The sequence below is a fragment of the Talpa occidentalis genome, unplaced genomic scaffold (assembly GCF_014898055.3).
Source record: "Talpa occidentalis isolate TD23 unplaced genomic scaffold, MPIMG_talOcc4v2.1 talOcc4.5, whole genome shotgun sequence".
Classification (NCBI taxonomy): Eukaryota; Metazoa; Chordata; class Mammalia; order Eulipotyphla; family Talpidae; genus Talpa; species Talpa occidentalis.
In genome coordinates, this window is record NW_023604861.1 from 111,101,246 (window position 1) to 111,119,382 (window position 18,137).

Here is an 18,137-nt window from a genome sequence, read left to right on the forward strand (position 1 = left end):
CTTCAGGCCTTGCCCTGCCCCTCAGAGGGCCTTAGGCTGCCCAGAGTCCCTTGAGCATCATCAGGGACATGGGCACTCAGACTCTAGGTCTTGCTGTTATTAGTATTAACTCTTATCACTGTGGACCCTTCTGCAGCATCTCGCCTCTGCTGGTTCCCTGAGCAGGGCCATCTGTGGCACCCTGCCTAAAGGTTTCTCAAGCTCTGCCCTTGACCTCTGGGGGTGCTGGGTAACTGTGGTGAGGCTCTCTCAGGCACTGCAGGAGTTCAGCACACCCCTGTCCTCTACCCCTTAGATGCCAGTAGCACCCCTGTCACAGCAGCTAAAAACATCTCAGCCTTTGACAGAGTTGCCCCTGTTGAGAATCTCTCAGCTGATGAGTGGAGCCTCGTGACAGGAAGTTGCTGGACTGATGGGATTTCGAGTGGGGCACTTCGTCTCTCACCACATCCTTGCCTATTGTGATGGGAACCAGCACTCTGGGCCGACAGATCCAGAGAACTGTTTTAACTCCTGGTGGGGCCCCTGACTTTCCCACCAGGAGAGCAGAAGGAGGGATGGTGCATGCAGGGGAGGTGATGGGACACTTTACTCTGAGAACAGCTGGCTTCATCGGGTGTGGGAAAATGATACCCACCTATCATATGAAATAATCCTAAATGCTTCCTTGGTGAATCTCCTTCCTCGCAGCCATTACTGATAGTCTCTGCTCCTGCTGCCTTTCTCTCCAGGGCGGCTATTCATTTCATGCCCTTTTTTCCATTCTTATCATCACACCTGCCCCTAGCCCTCCTTGCTTCTTACTGGGGGCAACGGCAATGGCTCCCTATAGCTTACTCTATCTCTACTCTCTCCTCCATCCTCCTGCCCCTGATCTGTCCACCATATTGCCGTGTTTTCTTAGAAACAAATCTTTGTGTCACAGTCTATCTAAAACATTTCAATGGCTCCCTTGAGCCTCAGGATAAAGGTTAAACTCTTTAGTCTGCCCACGAGGTCTCCTCACTCACAGCCTTATCCTTGGAATTCCTCTCCTTAAATTCATTACATTTTCGCCCCACAGCCTCGCCGTGCTGTTTCATGATTTCATACCTTTGCACATTCTATTTCCTCTGCCTAGAGGTTTTTTTTTGTGTGTGTGCTTTGGTTGATTGGTTGAACTCCTATTCACTCTTCAAAACCCAGTTTAGGAACCATCTCCTTTGTGAAACTTTCCCTAACCCAGTGAATTGTTTCCCTTCCTGATCTTTACCTCACTGAAGTTCTGTTGTTTGTCCCTCCTGCTAGACTAAGAATACCTGGAGGGAGGTTCCGTGAGCTCAGGGATGGTCAGCATATATGGCATCGCCCATCAATGTTGGTTGAGTAGAATTTAGAGTCAGGAGATTCAGTTGTTAGGATGGCAGAAACCTCTAATCAGATAGGTCTTGGCTTGCTGGGAAGAAAACCTGTCTTTCTTACTATGGGAGCTTGTGGGACACCCAAGTGCAAACCAACCCAGAAAGACCCACAAGCTATCTAGGCAGCAATATCTGCTTCCAAAAGTGGAATTCTAGAACTTTGACATTGAAAGGGGACCCTGAGATCCACTGTTCTTGTTTACAGGCAAGGAAACTGAGGCCCTAAGAATTGAGGCCCTCTCCTAGTACTTCCTGGATGTACTAACTGGAAGATCAGGGACTGTGCTACCTTGCTAAGCAAGCTGACCCCTCAGGTGCAGTCCTGTCCAATGAACTGAGGGGTGGGCTCAGTCTCTGCCCCTCATTTCCTGGTGCTTACCTGCACCACAGGGGAACACAGAGCACCCCCAAGGGAGTCACGGTGAATGTCCACAGAGAGCACACAAGGTAGAAGTTTGCAAAGGCAAGTCCCCCTCCTGCTCGGCAAGGGGGGGTGCCAGCACTGAGGCTATGCAGTTCAGAATCAGGAAGTTTGTCAGAGGCGAGGAGCCAAGATTTACAACAGGAACTGCTGTTTCCTGAGAACACCACGTTCCCGGAGGCCTCCCCCCTCTCTCTTCAGAGTCCCAGCCACCCCCCTCCCGCACCCACACGGAGTCAGACTCAAGTTCAGTCTCTGCTTCCAAATCTGCATCCCAGGCTTCAGCCTCCCTCCTGAGGACCCACCCCATATCCCCACTGGTCTGCTAAACTTTGGTCTTGTCCATCACATCCTCGCCCCAAATACATGAGATCTGAAACTAGGCTCTGGTCTTCTGTGTGACACCCGGGCAGTTTGTCAAATCTGCCTTGGGCTACAGGACAGGAAAGTGCCACAGACTACTCTAGATGTCATGGTGCAGCTGAGATGGCTCTAAGATGGACCCAAAGGATTCATCTCTCCCTAACTTCCTACCCCCTACAACAAAAATATAGGTAAAGCAAATTAATAGGATACTTTATTTACTGCTATCTGGGGCTTTGACCTCAAACCTAGGAAACAGAATCGAACCACCTTTTTCCGCAGCTGGTTAGGCTCCAGAGCTTTGGACCGCAGGGCCTCTCCCTGTCAGGTCCACACCCAATTCTCAGGCGAACAGAGGCCAGCACCAGCAAGCAGAGGGAGCCTGGAAGTGTGGACCTGCATGGTCAGGCGGCCTGCTGCGAACAGACCCAGGCTCGCCTTGTCTGAATGGAGTGAGCCCCAGCGGTGCAGATGAAGGCACAAGGAAGGGGTGTTCAGCGTGACTGGCAACAAGTGGGGGAGGGACACACACAGAGAAATGTCTGTTCTAAGGGAGACTGATCTCTGGGACTTCCTTCTCTGGACAGCACCACGAGGGCTGGGGAGACAGCTGCTGCTCCAGGACAGAGACTAAGCCACTCGCCCACTGGCCCAGTAGACATCCTTGAATTGGCTCAGGAGGGCAGTGGGAAGGGACAGAGAGAACGTTTTTCCTCTGGAGGGCAATCAGTGCCCTGACATGCCTGATTTTATTTATTTATTTATTTTTTTTTTTATAGTTTTTTTTTTTTTATATAGAGGCATGTTTTCTTTCTTTCTTTCTTTATTTGTTTGTTTTTTTTTGTTTATACATGCACTGGGTACAGTCAGAAGCGCGGGAGGGTGAGAGAATTCACCAGAGCCAGAGCGGGGAGCAGAGCAGGCAGAAGGACCGAAGTACACTGCTGAGGGGAGCAGCGGGCGGCAGGGGAGGTCTGCGCGCCATGTGGGATCCTCCTCCGGTGGCCGGGGAGCAGCCGGGGATCGAACCGGCGCCGCAGAGGCCGCGGGCAGCTTCGCAACCCAGCGCTCAACCGCTGCGCCACCGGGGAGGCCCTGCCTGATTTTTTTTAAATCAAGTAACATTGCATATGATATTATGTAAGTTTCAGGTGGGATTTTTCTTCCCAGATTGCTTCCAGGAGGGGATCCTGCGGCATTTCTCTTTTTACTAGGTTTCCTAGGATCACGCTGGAGAATCAGGTAGCAGAAACAAAAGCCACAGACCCGGGAGGACACCAGCGTTCCACAGCGCCATCTTCTTGGACGAGTCCCAGGACGTCCGGTGACCCCTGGAGTCGTGGGCCTGTGTCTTGCTTGGGTGACAGCCTTTCCCACCTCTCAGGTTTCTCCAATTTCCTGAAGTTCTTCAAAAATCTTTCCCAGATGAAATGGATTTGCAAGGCAGTCGATGTAGTGGAAAAAGTGTCAACCCTGGACTCAGCTGGATCTGGGAGGCAAGCTCCATTTTCCTACTTCCTGCTGTGAGACTTTGGACATATTCCTGGCTCCGTGGGCCTGGGTTTGCTCACATGGAGATGAGGCTGATGTCTTCCGGGGCAGTGGTGAAGATGACTGGGGAACCAGATGCAGATCACCAGGGTTGTGCCGGGTGGTATTCAATGCTCGGTGTTAAATAAACACACACAAATAATAGTCACAATAAAAACTATGATTCAGAGAGCACTTACTAATGCCAGACACACCACTAACGGCTTCGTTTAATGCCCAGAACAGTTCTATTGCCACAGGTGCTACCAGGACCCCTCTTTGACAGAAGGGAAGAGAGACACAAAGAGATGAGGAGCTTGTTCAAGAAGTAGAGCCAGAATTTGAACCCAGAGACCAGGACACTAGAGTGGTCCATTTAGGAAGACACAGCAAAAAGGGGTAGATAAGAAGCTGGGGTACCTATCAAAGTTAAGGTCTGTCTGTTCTTAAAGAGAGGAGCCCTCTCAACATGTAATAAAGCTTTTATTGGGGACTTAGCCCATTCCCTTGATGGGACAGCATTCTCCTAATCTTCCCCGGTGGTTTTTGGGTGGGGAGAGTAAGTAGCTCTCCTGTTTTTCAGGATCTTTGTTGAAAGAGAACAGCCAACTTCTCCAGCAACCCTGAGCTGTCCCAGGCAGCCCAGACCCAGCCAATGGGAGGCGGGTGGGTGGGGGCAGGGCTGGCATCAAGGAAGGTGGAGGAAAGGTTCCTCATTTTAACTATTTGAGTGAGAAGCTGGGATGGCAGTGCTGTGGATTTGCAAAAGATATCTGTTGGCCCACTGACAATGTGAGAGAAATCTTCTAATTGTAGCCATAAGTCAAATATAGGCAGGAGGAAAAGTGTCAGACGTTTGGTGTTATTTTGTACAGAAGGGGTGGAAAATGTGGTTTTGATGTGATAGCTAAGCTGGTTGGATGTAGACAGAGGTGGGACACGGGGATCACATGGAATGAGGGGTGTGTCTCCTGCTCAGGAAGTATTGCTGTGGCCCCCACTTTCAGGATGACAAAAGAGTCAGTTTCCCAGAGAAGGAGGCTCCTTCATCGTGGGGACTCTCCAGGGTGGAACCAAGCCCAGTTTATCCTTAGCACTTTCCTCCCCGCTCTGGATGTGAGTTCCGCCTCTGCTACTCAGGACTGTGTCCTTTGGCAAACCACTTAAAGTGAAATGATATATATTTGGTGCCTGCTACATGCCAAAGCTGTGGGTTTACCTTCTTTCTCACTAGTAAAACCTAATTTTGTTTAAGTATCAACTTCTCCCTAGCCAGTCCAGGTTGCGCCCACCCACAGTCCAAAATGTGGGTCCTGATTGGTTCCAGGTAATCACTGTGGTCCCAATCCTCTTGCCTGTGATTGGCTTAGACATAGGAATGTGACCCAATTCTGGCCAATCAAAAGGGGAAGTCTGTTAGGTATACCTCTAGGAAAGGTATATTAAAGCTTCTGAGTATTATGCCTGAAGCCACTGCAAGCATCTAGCTACTAGCCCAAGGCTCACAACCAAGGAAAGCAGAGCAGAGGTAGAAACAACATGGTTCCTTGGTGATGTCATCAAGCTGCTAGATCCATCACTGCGGCAGCCAGTCTCCCTTGTGATTCTTGCTATGTGAGATTCTTGAGGCCACTTTGTGTTGGGTTTCTCTGAAGGGTATTTGAAAGGGTCCTTCTTGCTTCTCTGAAAAATGAAGTGGCAAAAGTATGTCTTCTTTCCTGTGTTGGAGGGCCCATAGCTCTGTTGGGTCCTCTTTTAGTTTTTTTCACATAGGAACTCACCCCTCAGGTATAAGTACATCCCTCCATGGTAAGAATGGGGGTTCACTTTGCCTCTCCAGTGCTGGATAGGGCTCATTATGGCCCCTGTGTTTTTCTCTCAGGCAGACGTAAAATGATTTGGGATAGTGCCTGTCTGGTGAATGTCCCTCACTGCTTAAGGGTGCCTTGTATCAGTATGTGTTCTTAATTAGAATTATGAGATATTTTATATGCAAACCTATGTTGGGCAATATTGGTGGATAATTAAGCATCCACTGTCTAGTTTTACCTTGAAATGTCTTATGCTTGGTGATGTGTATGAGATAAAGACCTAAAACCTCACCGCTGCCTGTTGAAGGTATCTGACTTTCAAGAGATAATAGAGGAATCCCATGTGGGCATGGGATTCCTTCTTGGTTCTTGGCCTGGAGAGGAACTGGTCAGTGTGGGACTCTCAACTCTGTCAGGTGTCAAGAAGAGGAATATAAAGGCCTACATCCCCACCCCCACATACACATTTCCAAGCCTCAGTGCCTGGGGCCTTTGAAATACTTATCCCTTGGGTATTTCTGAGGTGCTGTGCCAGGCAGTGGTCAGGGAGGAGTCCATGACTGCTTGAGGGAACTCCCAGGCTGCATCTCCTATTTAACTAATGTGCCCTAAAGAAGAAAAAGGTCTGTTTATTATCCTGGGGGTCAAGTGCTCAAGTCAGACCACCCCCAGGGAGACAGGGAGATGAGAAAAGGACTCTGGCCCTACTGCCGCCCACAGTGACGACTGTGGAGCTCTGCAAGGTGCAGGCTGAATCTTGCAGTTTGAATTAGGGGCCACCCTAACGGTCTCATCTTAATGTCTTCATGGCTATAAAGGCCATATCTCCATATAGTCACATTCTGAGAGATTCTGGGGTTTAGGACTTTAACATGCCTTTTGGGGGTGGAGGGAGAGCACAATTCAGCCCATAACATTGCTTTATAATCTTTTGAAAATTACTGCTACAAATATAAGGGTTAACTGGAGTGCTGTATTAACAAGCTCACCTCAGTCTTGACAATGGCAGTCCTGGAATAGAGAAGAAAGCCCAGAAGGAAAATGTGAAGTAGGTTAAAGAAGATTCTGGTAAGGTCTTTAGTTTCAGGTTGCATTTTGAAGACTACAGCCAAACAAGTTGGGGATATTTGGTACATGTAAATCTTTTGTGGAGAAATTAATGTAGAAAGTCCTTGTCCTCTCCTAGACTGTTCCGTACTATTCTTTTTAAAGAATGGATCCTGAACTAATGATCAGTTATGTTTTAGATTTCCCACTTAACCTTCAACCTAACATCATCGTGTTCAGGTGACACAGGGACAGCTGGGATGCAAATAATTGGGCTCAGATTCACCCTTCCAGTCTCTTTAGAACAAAGGAATGTGAAGAAGGTCCTCTTAACCCTGCCATTTTCATGCCCATGTTGCCTAAGACAGGTTTTCTCAGTGCCAACAGAACATTGTGGGCTCACAATCACTCATCAGCTGTAACCAACTTCCTTTCCCCTACCCTATCCCCTCCCTCTCCCTGAAAGGTCAGCAAGGAGCCAGGGAAGACAGACTGATGGGGCTGAAGTGGCTGCCAGAGGCAAACTGGCCTGGAGCTGCAGCAAGGGAAGTGTCCTCTTTTTGTCAACAGGGACAACCCCTCCAGAGAGATGGAGAGAAAAGGTGGGGAGTGGACCAAGATTGGAGGCAGTGACTGGTTTGGGTGCTCAGTTCAAGCATTTCCAGGGTGCCTCAGCCGAGTGGAGCACAAAGCTGGCCCTCCTCAGCCTTGTCCCACTGCAGTCATGCTTCAACCCTTGGATGGAAAAGCTGACTGGCCGTGGGTCCTCGGGGACAGAATTTTAAGTCACCTGGCAGATCTTGTCACCTATGGGACTGACCTGGTGGTATTAATAAAGAATCCCATAAGAATAATAACAACAGCAGTAATGATAATGAGAACAATAACAGTGACAAAATGATAATAACTCATGCCTTATTCATTCATCACATTCCTTGAGTTTCTCCTAGGAGCCAGGCACTGCCTAGGGACCCGGCATACAAGTAGGCAAGGATCTGCTCTCAGGGCATTGACAGACAGGTGTGGAATCAAGTGATATCACCTCATTTAACCCTCACAACCAATCTATGTGGCTAGTGCTTTGATCATCCCATTTCATAAATAAAGAAATGGAAGCTCAGAAAGATGAAATCTCTTGCTTTTAGGCAGAAAGATAGCATGTAACTGAAAGTGGAAAGGGAGGGGCCCTGAGTTGTCAACTACCTTTCTTTAGCTCTTGGAAGGTAGGCTAAATTCTGACACAGATGTGGGGATGTGCTTGTGAATGGGCCGGTGATGGTCAGGCAGATTCACCCATTAAGCAGCCACATGCAGAAAGCCAGGGCCAGCCTTTAGGAATATGTGGGTGAGGCCTGTGGGAGGGATTGTGCCAGGGAGCTTCCTGCCTTGAGGCTAAGGATCTGTTGTCAGCACCAGCAAGGGGGCAGGTGAGTAGATCCCTGATGAGTTGTGCGCTGACAAGGGGTTCTCTTCCGGGGGCACTTGCTTTCTGTGGGAGAAGCCTAAAGACCTTATCTACCTTGCAGGTCAAGGATATTTTGGTGTGAGCTAAATTCTGGGTGTAGGAGTGGGCAGTCCATTTGGGGCAGGAGGGAGCAGCCTGGTGGGGCAGAGTCCACATGCATCAGGGAGAAGGAGAGGAATGATGGGACAAGGTTGGGCATGACCTTAAGTGCAGCATGTGGCCTGTGATTTTATCCTGTGGCCAAGAGAGCTATAGGTGGTTTAGGCTGGACTGACCTGGTGGGGAGCACTGGCCCTGACTTGGATCCCAGACCTTGATGGGGTGGGAGGGACGGCCTAGTGTTGGGCAGGGGAGATCTGGGCCTACCTGTGGACTGCTGGCTCCCTCTCTCCACCTGGCCCACCTGCCCTGAGCTGTGTCCACTTGTTAGCTCTTTGATGCCACTAATCGGCCTTGGAGGGAACTGTTTTCCTTGTTTTTTATTTGCAACATGACTGTAAAGTAGGAAAGTCTCATGCTTTCTGGACAGCCATATCTGATTTTATCTGGAATTTGAGGGAATGACTAATACCCCTTTGAGAGTCTGCATGGTATCAGCAACTAGAATTATCCACCAGGTATAAATAAAATGGCCCCAGACCCTCCAACCAGCAGGTTTCATCATTGCCTGCACACCACAATCACCTGGAAAACCTACACAAAGACAGATGCCCCCTCCAAAAAGGGTCTGATTTAGTTGGTCTGGGGTGTAACCTGGCAGCAACATTTTACAAAGCCTTCCAGAGGATTTTAGTGTATGCAGAGCTAGGAAGCACGACCCTGCCGCCTTGTGCAGCTTCCAGGCTGCAGTGACAAGGAAGTTGGGGGAAACTCCCCAATCAGAATTCTGGCACTTGCCACATGAGGTGATCTGTGACATGGAATTTTCTTGAAATGTCTTGAGGGGAGAGCATTGGCTTTTCACCGGAACCTTCTGCGGCATTGCCCTCCTGTGATTTTCCATCCGATCCGTCACACCCTTTCTTTCTTGCCCGGATCCTGAGGCAGGTTCCTCACTCCAGTCATCCCCCCCAACCTAATTTTTTGGACAATCATTAAAAAATTTTTTTTTTAATTATCTGAAAAGACATGTGTAACCCACTGGAAATTTCAAGGCAGTGAGTCATCGTGCTCCTGGGCCCCTCCGATTCTTATGTAAGGTTGAGTCACTTTTCGTGAGGTCTGTGCATAGCAGAAAAAAATTGGAAGGCTCTCGAGATAAGTGGTGGGGGTTGGGGGAAGGAGAGGAAGAGAGTACACAATGTCATTTTCAGCTACCAGGGACTGACGGTAACTCTGAATTAACTTCAGAGATTCCTCAGGCCCTGCACTTGCTCTCCATTTCTCTCCATTTCTCTCTGCCCCATTTTCCATCCACAGGGACACTTTTGCCCCAATGCAGGTGTGAGGATTCCATTGTCCTGCTGCTTGGGCTCAGGCACGGTGGTCCCTGGGTTCCCAAGACAGGCAGGTGGGTCACCCTGCTCTGCTCCCCAGAGAGCACATCCTGGGGCTAGGGTTGGGGGCCCCTGAGAGACAGAGCCGTAAGACATACCTGGGCCCAGCTTCCAGGTCTGGGTTCTGTTTATTTCTGGTTCTTTCAGGAAAACACGGATGCTGTTGAGAAGGGGCCAGGAGACGGATGAATTACAGGCACTCAGGGAACAAAATAGGAGAGCCTCTTCCCTGGAGAAGGAGGTTGCTCTTTGAGAGTTTGACTAGAAGATGATCACACAGATGTCAGAGTTGACGGAGGCAAAGTCATCTGAGAAAGAGAACAGGCCCTAGATCAATAAGCTGGATCAACAAGCAGGAAAAGACATCTGTCAAAAGGTGCTAGGTGTGCTGTGGCGGTGGGGGACAGGTGGGAAACAGCCAGACCCAGGGCACAGCCACAGCCCATCTTCTCAGGAGGTGGATGCCTCAGAGTGCTGCTGCCTGAAATTTTCAATCCCCCTTACTCAGTGGGGAGCATACCTGTTTTCTGACTCCAGGCTTCTCAGCTCTGCCTTGCTAAGAACTGTGTCCAGGCCAAGGGAGACGCTACAGGCTAGAAGAATGCTGGTGTTGCTTTTCTTGTGAAGGAACAAATCTCCCTGATTTGCCACAAAGTCCTGTGAGTCGGCCTCACATGACTCCCTCTCTCTATCATCAGGACAGATGAAAGACAATCAGGAGAGCCCCTGGAAGCATCTGGAAGCTTGGAAGCCATCTGGTAATGCCACCCCTTGGGCTCCCACTGTCCTCCCCAGTGTGTCTCCAGCATTGCCACAGCATCGCCTCATCCTTTTCATCCCTTTTCTTCTGACTTTTGAGCTGCACTGTCCAATTTTGAGCTGCCACTGCCAGTGGGTAGCCACTGGCCACATGTGGTTATGGTTGTGGAGCACTTTATTTTTTTTATTTTATTTTATATAATTCTTATATCATTTTTCATTTTTGCACAATGTATGCATTTTCATTTTGGTTATATTCCCTATGCAATTCCCACTCCCCTTATTTTGACCCTAATCCCTTCTCTCCTCCTCCCCCGCCTCCCTGTAGTGTGTCTCTGGTTTCTAGTTGCTTGTTGATTTTGATTTTTTCTTTTTTATAATTAGTCATTTTCCTGGTCCCTTATTTAGGTTTTCTAAATTCCTGCTATGAGTGAGACCATTCGGTATTTTTCTTTTTCTTTCTGGGCTTATTTTGCTGAGCATGATCCCTTCCAGCTCCATCCATGGTGCTGCAAATTGCATGAATTTATCTTTTTTGATTGCTGAGTAATATTCCATGGTGTATATGTACCACATCTTCTTGATCCAGTCATCTATTTTTGGGCTTTTGGGTTGTTTCTATAGCTTAGCTATTGTAAACAGTGCTGCTCTAAACATAGGGGTGCAGGTGCCCTTTTGAATTAATGTTTCTGTGTCCTTTGGGTAAATGCCTAGGAGTGAAATTGCTGGATCATATGGAAGCTCTATCTTTAGTAGGTTGAGGAATCTCCACACAGCTCTCCATAGTGGTTGGACCAGTTTGCACTCCCACCAGCAGTGCAGGAGAGTTCCTTTTTCTCCACATCCTCACCAACCTTTGTTGTTGCTAGTTGTTTTAGTATGTGCCATTCTCGCTGGTGTAAGACAGTATCTCGTTGTAGTTTTGATTTGCATTTCCCTGATTAGAAGTGATGTTGAACATTTTTTCATATGCCTGTTGGCCATTTGCATTTCCTCTTCAGAGAAGTTTCTTTTTAGCTCTTCTGCCCATTTTTTGACTGGATTATTTTCTTTGTTTTTGTTGAGTCTCATCAGCTCTTTATAGATTTTTGTCATCAGTCCTTTATCATTAGTGTTGTGTGCAAAAATATTCTCCCAGTTGGTGGGGTTTCTCTTTGTATTGGTTATTGTCTCTTTTGCTGTGCAGAAGCTCTTTAATTTGATGTAGTCCCTGCTGTTTATCTTTGCCTTCACTATCACTGCTTTGGGTGATGTGTCTGTAAAGATGTTTTTGAGGTGCATGTAATCTAGTGTTTCGCCTTTATTTCCTTCTAAATATTTTATGGTTTCAGGTCTTATGTCTAGTTCTTTAATCCATTTTGAGTTGGTTTTTGTGTATGGTGTGAGGTAGTGGTCAAGCTTCATTCTTTTGCATGTAGCGACCCAGTTTTCCCAGCACCTTTTATTGAACAAACTTTCTTTGCTCCATTGCATATTCTTTGCTCCTTTGTCAAAGATTAGTTGACTGTAAATCTGTGGATTTATTTCTGGATTTTCTATTCAGTTCCATGGGTCCATGTGTCTGTTCTTGTTCCAATACCATGCAGTTTTGATGATTATGGCTTTGTAGTATACTTTGAAGTCTGGGAGTGTGATACCGCCATTCCCTTCTTTTTTTTTTTCAGGAGAGCTTTGGCTATTCGGGGTTTTTGGTGTCTCCATATGAATTTCATCAATATTTGTTCTATTTCTTTGAAGAATGTCATTGAAATTTATTGGAATAGCATTGAATCTGTAAATTGCTTTCAGTAGAATGGCCATTTTGATAATGTAATTCTTCTAATCCATGAAAAGGGGATGTCTTTCCATTTCTTTGTGTCTTCTTCTATTTCTTTTAACAGTGTTTTATAGTTTTCTTTGTATAAGTCCTTTACCTCTTTTGTTAGGTTTATTCCACAAGTATTTGATTTTTTTGTTTCAATAATAAAAGGGATGGTTTTTTTAATTTCTTCTTCAGATTTATTGTTTGTGTATAGGAAAGCTCCTAATTTTTGTGTGTTGATTTTTATATCCTGCCACTTTACTAAACTGATTGTAAATAGCTCTGGAAGAAGGACTCGCTGTATTACTCCCTCTGGAGTGAGCTGGGTGTTGATCTGGAACAGATCAATTAGAACAGAACTAATTAGTTTAATTAGTTTTTCAGTGGAGTTTTTGGGGTTCTCTATATATATTATCATATGTGGAGCACTTTAAAGTTGGTGAGTGTGAATTGAGATGTGCTGCAAGGGTCAAACCCATGTGGGGTTTTGAGACTTGGTATGTCAATGAGAATGTGAAATATCTCATTATTAACTTTCTATATTGCTTGTATGTTGATAGGATGGTATTTTGAATACATTGAGTTAAATAAAATATGTCATTAAAATGAATCTCATCTGTTTCTTTTTAGAAATGTAGCCACTCCTGCTGGAAGCAGCTTGAGTTCCTTTTCACAGGTCAAGGAAGACATCTCCTGACCTCTTACCATCCCATCGAGGGCCTTCCATTCTCCTTCAGACATAAACTCATGCTGAGCTGTTGACACCCCAAGAAGCACCAAAATGAAGCTAAAACTCCAAGACAACAGAAGAACAGACAATCTCTGGGGTCAAAAATTAGACGGCATGGACCTTGGTGATGGGTAAAGTTGAATTTGACATTTTCAAGTAGTGTCTCTTGAAAGTTCATGTCTACCTGCCTGGAACCTTAGAATGTGGCCTTAACTTAGAAACAGAATTTTGCAGGTATCATTGGTTAAGTTAAGATGAAATGTTACTGGGCAGGGTGGGCCCTAAACCCAAGGACTGGAATCCTGGCAAGAAGGCCTCAGGAAGATTCAGAGACACAGAGAGAGGAAGACCTTGTGGTGGGGAGGGGAGATGAGAGGGAGGCAGCTACATGCCAAGGGACGCCAAGGGTTTCTAGAGACCAACAGAAGCTGGGACGAGGCAAAGAGGGATTCTTCCCTAGGACCTAAGAGGGAGTATGCCCTGCCCACACCTGATGTGGACTTCCAGACTCCACAACTGTGAGAGAAGGCGTTTCTATTTTAAGCCACCCAGTTTGTGGTAAATTTGTTATGGCAACCCTAGTGTGAAAGAAAGTGTAAAAATAGCTCATCGATATAATTTTTTAATGTTAGTTAGAGGTTGGAATGATCGTACTAATTCGGGTTCATGTACATGGATTGAGTTAAATAAAATCTATCAATAAAACAGATTTTGCGTGTTTCTTTTTACTTCTATTTTTTAATGTGGCCACTAGAAAACAATGAATCTCATACAATGACTCCCATTATGGCTCGCCTTGTGATTTCTAATGGCTAATCAACGCTGAACCAGAGTGAATAGTGTGAGTCCCTGGGGCTCTGCATCTGCAGAAGAGAAAGCGGGGAAGCTTTTGAGCCAGAAGCTACTAAAGTAGGAAATGTTTTTCCAAGGCCCAGCAGAAGCAGCTCCCCGAAACAGGAGGAATTGTCAGCATTTTAGCATGAGCTTAGGCCCGAGGGAGAATAGAAGGCCCTGGGTGGCATGGCAAGAGGTCAGGAGATGTCTTCCTTGACCTGTAGACAAGGAACTCCGTGCTGCTTCTGGTAGGGGGCATGGGTGGGATCCCCCTCTGAAGACAACCACCCCACCCAAAAAGGAGTCCCAGCTCAGGGAAGGCCAGGGCAGGTAGAAGGCAAGAAGGTGGAGGTGGGCTGTCCCTCCCCCTTGGGTAGCTACCAACCCATAGCTAGGCCAAGTTTCTGGATTCCTGCCTGAATGCATGGGCTGGCTGCAGGCAGTGTTGGAATGGGGTCCTGGGGTTACCCAAACAGCTCATTGGCTCTAGGAGATGGGGAGAATGGAGGATGGGGAGAAAGAAGCCACCTGGCCTAGCCAGACTTGACTCATGTTTTCCTTGGCTTGAGCTGAGGTTCCTTTCAAAGTTTTTGCCCAGAGATAGCAGCACTGTCGAGCTGGGAAGGGGCCAGATGCTGTATTTCACTCTCTCCAGGCTGAGATGGAAACAGACCCAGGAATGTGTGGGGTATGAAGCTCTCCCTCAAAATGTGCCATCTTAGTGGGGGTGGTGTGTTTGGCTTTGGAGGTAAGGAGCTCAAGAGGGTAAGGATTTTAATGAGTATTTGACCCAGAACTCAAAAACTATCCCCCTCTTTGCAGGGGTTGCTGGGTTTCAGGGATGCAGGGAAGCAGGTTGGGCTGTAATGGTTACTCTAGATTTCTAGGCATCTGGAGATAACCCTAAAATCACTTTCTGAAGCCCCTGTCTGAGGAGCCCCCACTCTGCGTACTGTAGCGCCTATTATTGTTGTCAGCTTTCCTGAAAACACCCCAGGCAGGTTCAGAGCTCTGCTCAGCCAAATCCCCCGTGCAGACCACCTACCCCTACCCAAGCTCCTCTGAGTTTGCTTCTGCCGGGGTGATACCTGGTTGTCCCTTCTGCCTCTGAAATTCCATCCCTGGGGAATCTGTTCCAGATCAACGCCCAGCTCACTCCAGGGGGAGTAATACAGCGAGTCCTTCTTCCAGAGCTATTTACAGAGTGCCTCAAAGCCACGTGCCAGGCCCTGTCCCGCCTGGGAACAGAGTGCACAGTGCTTCATTCGCTTCCCCATCCCCCCTTCCGGGCAGGTCTGCAGGAGCTGCGGGCCTGGGTCAGTGCCGGTGCTTGGGCCACCTGGAGGAGAGGGGGTGCCGACACTGAGCAACTGGCCAGGTTGGGGCTCAGGCTCTGGCATTAAACAGGACCTTGACTCAGCAGTGGTACAGCAAGGGGAGCCGGCTCCTCCCCATCATGTCCTTTCTCCCAAGGGACTGGGTGCCTCCTCCTCTCTCGGCAGGGAGCCTGCTTTCGCCCTGGGCCTGTCTCCAGCTCCCAGGCCTTAGCCCTTCCCCTCTGCTTCTTATCTCTGTCTCAGTGTTTAGAAAATGTCATCTTGAGCAGCCAGGTCTGGGAGCTGCCGTGGGAGCAAGGAGAATCTGTTGTGGGGTGATGCGGATCCCCCAGGGTGGGTTTCAGAGTGCTGAGCTTGTTAGAACTGAAGGGGCTCTCAGACACCAGCCACCCCTGGACCCCACCAGTGCAGCCCCACCTCAGCCTGGGGAAGCCAAGATTTGTAGTTTTGACAGGAGAAGCGGGGAGAGAATGAGGGGCTTTCTCTATTCACCAACTTCCCCCACCAGGGCTTTTTTAAACCTCAGTTGAGGACACTCTGCTTTTCTTGGTCAGGGCACGACCAGAAGACTGACTCCGTCTGCTTAGGAAGATGACCGCTGGCTGGCAGCACGGTTCAGACCGGGTTCCTGCAGGGGGAGGGACACACGAAGGCCTGTGGGGCTGCCCTGGTGCTACAGCTTGCGTTTTCATAGGATAGCGCAGGTCTCAGGGACTGGGTGCCCTGGCGTGACAGAGACCGCCAGTCTGCTTTTCCCTGAGATTCTAGAAGGACTCAAATCATTGGTTCTTCTAGTCTCTTATTTTTCAGTTCCTTGAGGATTGCAAGGTAGTGGGGCTGTGAATATACATGGGAAGGAGGGCATGTCTTGAGATGGGGGGTCCCCAGGGTTGCTAGTAGAGCTCCCCCAGCAGGTTATTCATACACCAGCACCTCCCCTGGCTTCTGCGTGTACCTTGTGGAGGCGGAACCAGGGGTTACTTTTCTCCTCTTTCCAGACTTATGGTTTTTATAATTAGACCTGGAAGAACATCTTTTCCTTTTTTCATTCTTTTGAAGAAGCAAGATTGGCTTAAGCACAAAGCGAACATTTGGGCCTTTTGAAAGCAGGAAAAAAGAAAGAGATGACCTTTTGAGAATAATGCTTCATTTCTGGCCACCCCCCCCCCCACTCCCTGTCCCACTCCCACGGCTCCAACCTCTGCCTCGGTTAGGCAAATGCCCTGCTGTGGCTTTGACTCTTGAGGAGATAGAAGACCAGATAACACCCTGCTGCTTCAAAGGCATTTATCCCAAGGGCCCAGTGTTTGCAAAGCCTCTGAGAAAACCTTGGCCAACCTCTTGTCCCAGCTGTTGGCCTCAGAACCAGGCTGATTGGCCAGTCCAGAAAGTCTATAAATCTTTGAGTCAGCAAGAAGCTGCACTCCAGACCTTGCCCCTTTGCTCAGATGTCTGGCTACAGGCCCTGGGCTGTCCTCTGTCAGTCTAGAAGGTGGTGTAAGTCAACACATTCATCTAAGGCAGACATGATTTTCTGGGGAATTGTATCCCCTCAGGGGCATCAGCAATCATATTTCCCATTGTTCTCCAAGGGGTCATAGCCCAGCCCCACCTGACAGTTGATATTTAATTGATGGCTGCTGTATTCCACAGGGGTTTTAGCATATCACAAGGTACAAATGAAGTTCCAGCAAGATGTTAACTCTTTGCTTCCAAAGGCAATAAAATAGGCTTGTAAACTGTATAATCCTTCTGAAGGATTACAAACGTATCATAGGTCGAAAATCAAACGTCTTGCCTCTCTGAGGCCAGAACCTACACAGCTTGCAGATGGGAGTTCCTGGGAGTTGAACAAACTGGGGCAGGGGGTGCTACTCAGGATTGTTCCAATTCTGGGAGGAAAAGGAGGAATGTTTGTTTTGAGGGTGAAAGGACGGGAGAAACACTTCCAGAAGACTGGAGGATGTGAGATATCAATATAGAGGGGGTGCAATTTGGCAGTCAGGGTGGGATTTGGGACCCCATTAGGGCCATACAGCAGATGTTGGGTGGATGAAGCCAAGTGGTTAGTAAAGTAAATCTTCAGACTTGGCATGGATGCTGAGCAGGAGAAAAGCAGGAGAGACCTAGACACACCCTAGGCTGTCCCCAGGACAGCAGAAGAGAAGAGGTGCTGTTGGCTAGACCGGCTGCCCAGATGCCTGTGTTCTAGCCCATTTTCCTCCTCTGTGGCTGCCTGGTTTCTCACCAGTGCCTTCATCTCTGTGCCTCAGTTTCCTTATCTATGGCTGGACTGGTGGTGCTGACAGAAAGGAGAGGTGCAGCAAGGCTGTGAAAAATGCTTAGCACAGGAAGGTGCCAAGGGAGGAGAGGGCACTGCTGTGGGGATGACTGGCCAAGTCTCAGCAGCGAGTTCCATCTTGGTCCCAGAAGCCAGCAGGGTCTACTGCCACAGTGGGCCTGAGATGGACAGTGAACCACAGTGTCTGGCAGATGGGCCTTCCTTGTCTCCTAGCGGGCACACAGCCTATTTCCTGGTGGCTGGGGGCATGCTGCCTCCTGGGCGGGCCCCGGGAGCTCTGGGTGCACTGACATTACCCTGAGAGTCTGGCTGGCCCTCACCTCTCACCCCACTCCTTTCCACTTGTGAATTTGGGACCAACATGTATCCCTTGAACCTTTTCATTTTTCTACTGAAATGGAAACTTGGCTGGACACCAGGCCTGGATGTGCGGGTGGTGTGGCTGGGCACAGGCCAAGCCCACGGTAATTGTAATCACATGTGAGGCGCTGGCTGTGTGCTGGGCTGGGAAGGCCTGGCTGCCAGAGGGAAGGGTAGCGGGTTCTGGGTGAATGTGCGGACTCTTGCCTTCACTCCTCTGACCCTTGGTTTTCTCCCTGATAGAATAAAGGGTTGGCTTCACTTTAAATGAGGGCCCTGCCTGCGCTCCGGTAATCTAGGGTATCAGGAGATAATGACCAGCTCTCATGTGTCCCCTTTGGTCCTCTCCATCTGGCCTGGTCTTCCATATACATAGAGAGGGCCTATGGCCAGGGTGTGGCAGGGGTGCTCCAGGAAGTCCTGGATACTTTCTCACAGGCACAGAACTAGAACACTGCCTCTCCAAGCCAGTGATGACTGA

The 18,137-nt window shown here is 48.4% G+C and overlaps 1 long non-coding RNA gene across 1 annotated transcript in view; it reads right to left on the reverse strand.

Moving 5' to 3' along the window:
- Positions 1 to 3,270: 3,270 nt before the first annotated feature.
- LOC119259333 (uncharacterized) overlaps positions 3,271 to 18,137 on the reverse strand; it is a 36,284-nt gene continuing 21,417 nt past the window's right edge. Inside the window, exons 2-3 of the long non-coding RNA XR_005128433.2 lie at positions 9,632 to 9,841; positions 3,271 to 6,133 (exon numbers count right to left, since the gene is read on the reverse strand). This is a non-coding gene — a long non-coding RNA (uncharacterized LOC119259333). The remainder of the gene's footprint in view (positions 6,134 to 9,631; positions 9,842 to 18,137) is intronic.